Source organism: Amaranthus tricolor, chromosome 10 (assembly GCF_026212465.1).
Source record: "Amaranthus tricolor cultivar Red isolate AtriRed21 chromosome 10, ASM2621246v1, whole genome shotgun sequence".
NCBI classification, from domain to species: domain Eukaryota; kingdom Viridiplantae; phylum Streptophyta; class Magnoliopsida; order Caryophyllales; family Amaranthaceae; genus Amaranthus; species Amaranthus tricolor.
The window spans coordinates 8019164-8023433 of record NC_080056.1 but is presented as its reverse complement, the minus strand read 5'-3'; the positions used below and the strand labels follow the sequence as shown (position 1 = coordinate 8023433).

The 4270-nt window shown below is 28.2% G+C and overlaps 1 long non-coding RNA gene across 1 annotated transcript; it reads right to left on the bottom strand.

Moving 5' to 3' along the window:
* Window positions 1–488: 488 nt before the first annotated feature.
* On the bottom strand, window positions 489–1877 carry LOC130825200 (uncharacterized). The gene is made up of 3 exons (XR_009046859.1): window positions 1572–1877; window positions 1118–1412; window positions 489–1024 (listed from the first exon to the last, which is right to left on the bottom strand). It is a non-coding gene; the product is annotated as an uncharacterized LOC130825200 (long non-coding RNA).
* Window positions 1878–4270: the final 2393 nt, after the last annotated feature.

The window sequence follows — 4270 nt, the reverse complement described above, 5'->3', positions numbered from 1 at the left end:
CAAGTACAAATGAATATTCACAATTACATTACTCGAATAGTTCTTGATCCCACTTCTTGAGTTCTTTATCCAGTTTATCCAAAATAGCTAGTGAGAGTTTTTTTTATCAAATGAAATAGGTTTGTGCGATAATGATTGATAAATTCATCAGTTGTTATAATACATATATATGTAAAATTTAGAGGTACGCTACCTATCTAACTCATATAGTAGTAACAAATTAAAGAAATTGTTTTGGTTAACTCACGCAATAATTATCTACTTAACTGTAAAAGAACTAACTCAACTAAAAACTTAAGCTAATGGCTGAGATCTCGGAATATATTATGTACTCTAACAACAACAACATACGTCAAAAACAATTATCGGCAACAAATTACTTACATAACAAAATTAAAAATTATAGCCCAAAATGGATCGCTAATCCCACATGACAAAAGATCATCAAAATATATTCAATATATGAAAAGATGATCAAATAACTTGTATTATTATTAGGTAGAGTTGCATTCTATTACAAAAAAGAACGATAGTATGCAAGCATTAATATGCATTATTGAGTAAATTGATCATTACTTATTTGCAGGCATTATTAAAAAGAAATAATACCTATCAAACACTTGATCATCACTAACTAACTAACTAACTATAAAGTTGTTGAAACTAACTAACTAACTAAGTAACTAAAAAAAACGATGAAAGAAAGACTTAAAATTAGTTGATTCTTGCATTATTGGTAATGAAGAAATTCAGCATCTCCCCTTGAGAAATTGTTGTTGTTGAGTCTTCCCATTTCCAATGCTATTATTATTATTAGCATCTTTTCTTCTAATACTGGGAATTAATGGTCCTCTTTTATGATCTGGGAATTAATGGTCTTCTTATGTATGTAATGGTGTGGCCCTAAAATCCAAGTTTAAACCCTCATATGCTTTAACAAGATCTTTAATTTGATGAGTGTCATACTCAAAACGAACAACATATCGTAAAGTGCAGTCAAGTGTTACCTGTAATTGATTATAAGCTATAGATGGAGGAAAATGATGTTAGCTAATTAAACCATGCATAATTATTATGTACATAAATTTATGTCTGACAAAAAGGATGGGAGGTATACCTTCTTAAGATCATAGAAAGTTTTGATTGAAGATCTTTGAGACCATGATTGAAGGGTAGAAATTATACAAGGTTGGACTTTGAGCATAACCCAAGCAAGTGCATCTGGGCACGAGAAGCAATTCACAATCAATATCATGACGTTCCCCTTTGATTGATATCGTCCTAACACTTTATTGGTTGGCCATTCAGCCTTGAAATTCTCGTTTAAGTTCAGAATATGTTTGCAAATAGAAGAATCACACACTATTATACTCGAAGATCCATATAAATGTATTCTGTAAACCCCACCATACCTGTAATATACCATCGAGTTTTAATTATATTCAAATTTTTATAAGAATACGTATTGAAACGATTCAAATCAACAATGTCGTTGATTTTTTTTTATATAATACATATACATAAAGAATAAAAAGTAAAATAATTGATGATCATGATGATGAATGACTTACTTTTCGATTCTTGATTTGATAAAATCATCGGATCGGGGAACAATATTGAAAAACCATTGAAACAGAAGTGTCTCGTCGAAAAAAAGAAGACCCAAGTAGTCAGGTGGTAAAGTGAATTTGGTATCAGAATTAGCACGACGTAGTTAGATAGAATAGGCCAAATATATCAAATCTCATTCCACCACCAAATCACCCAACCCACCTCCGGCAATAGCCCCAAAACAAGTGTTATTATCCACATTTGATCCATCTTTAAATTATTATGTTTTTAGAAGGTGAATTAGACTTCAGTGTTTGTTATTTGGTAAACTTGTTGAAAATGGGAAGAAAGTGCACTGTTATTTATATTTCCAATGAGAGTCAAGCAATTCAGGAAGACAAAGAATAACAATACTCCAAAATCAGTTAGTCAAACATTATAGTACTTATTAGAACAGTATACTAAGTAAAATGTGAAGTTTCGTTGACTGCCAACCTTGTTTGACGGATTGCGTTATGTAATCTGCAAGCAAATTATAACAAAATAATTCTTGCACCGTTTTTTAGTAGCACCCAAATCTAGTAAACGAGAAAAAACAAAATTATGTGAGATTTTATTTTATTTTTCTTAATTTATATTTTTATAATATATATAAAATTTTTATAATTTTTAGTTGTGTATAATTCTAAATATTAAACATTGAAAAAAGCGTAAAAAGGTGTTTGGGTGCAAGTAATAAAAATGGAGGAAGTAATACTCTATTTTGTATAACTCGTTTACCGTTATTTTGGTTTGTGGGACCTATTTAAATCATTTTTATTATTAGATAATGTGATAAATTTGTGGTTGAACTTGTACATCCTAAGATCCGCATGAATAGAGAATTTAAGTACTGCACATAAACTCAATGAGGTTCTATCTTACAACTAATTGGTGTTAGGAGCTAGAAATATCCCATCAAATGTATATATTAGTTCACATCTCTCCAATTCTCCAATGTGAGATCACATTTGACTTATTTTTCAAACGGTACACTACTTTCTTTAATTTTATAATCATTGAATACATAAATAGTCAAATCAACTTGTTTGATTCGTTTCAATTAAATTTTATTAATATCAACTTTATATAATTTTTACTCATACGTAATTAGGGATGTAGGAGAATTGATTATTAATACACACAACTATTTTCCTTCATCTCAAAATACACCCTATTATCGTTAATTACCGCAAGTATACAGAGTGTATTAACTTTAAACATACTTTATGACTAGTTACCTGTAAGTTTATGTTAACTTTGTTCTTCATTTAACCTTTCCTATTCCTTTTTTATATTAATTTTCAACTCTTATAAATAAAATAAATACAAATTTTTTTATCAAGACAAGAAAAATATTTTTAACCCAAATGAGTTTTTACTCTCCTATTTAAATTAACATTAATTCAACGCATTTTAACTGAAAGAACGATCAATGTGATCGCTCTTGTAAGTGATAAGTATTCATTTTAACCAATTTCTTGAGATACATGAAATCACTATGTTTATTTTTTCAAAACCCATTATGATGTGTTAAAATAGCGTAATATACTTTTTGATTTGTGCCACTGAAAAATGAGAGATTGAGTATTTACCTTTCTTATTTATTTATGTTTTTGGTACACTAATTAAAAAATATTTAACATCGTTTTAACCCATTGTAAAGAATATTATCAGAATATAGACATCACAATCACGTGTCTCTCAAAAATTTGGTCGAAATGATTACTTTTTGTTGGATATTTTAAAAAAGAAAACATTATATAACGAGTTAAAATCGACATTAAATATATTCGTAAATTGCGTGCCACGAAAATTTTCAAATAAAGTGTAGTATTCTGATAACACCACCTATAGTTAGATGTATTTTGATAAGATTGTATTTTAAACAGATAGAGAATAGTTAAGTGTATAAATATTAAATTATCATTAGAGATATTAAAGATAAAATTAATAAATTTATAATGTGCAGAAGCAAATGAGTCACTTACAGTAAATAAATTATTATATACTATAATTAAATTAGTTGGTCAAAAATTATACTTCTATAACGACAAACTATAAAAAAACAATTAATATATAATAGGAATTCAAACTAAAAGCACAGCCATATGATTGAAAAAAATCAATTCAATACTGAATGCAGTCAAAATAAATTTGCCATATGATATAAACTTGTAAATTTGATACATAAAACAATTAAAAAAATAAAAAAATAAAGTGAAAAGTCATGTTAAATATAATGGGTTTTTTTGACAAACGGCTGATAGTTGGTAGCTGATTACAGTGGTTGATTTGACCAGCTGATTTTATTAACTGGTTTGACCAGTTGATTTTGAACCCGATGCTTATTTTAAACTCGTTGTTATGAACACCTTGTTCAAAAACAACTTATTTATAATAATAAGTTATTTCAACCAGCTATTTTACCAAATACTAGCGTTAATTGATTTAACCAACAACCTTTTATTATATCGAAGGTTAAAATTGTGTAATAACATATATTGTCAAACAACCCGAAGCAAAACGCGAAGGAAATAAATACTCTGCAGCACTCGCACTGACAAAATTCAAGAAAGGAGGGCGACGGATGAACCAATCGCATTTAACATATAAAAGAACTAAATAGGAAAAAGGTAAAAAAAAAATAAATTCAACATTGGACTATTCAATAATCAAC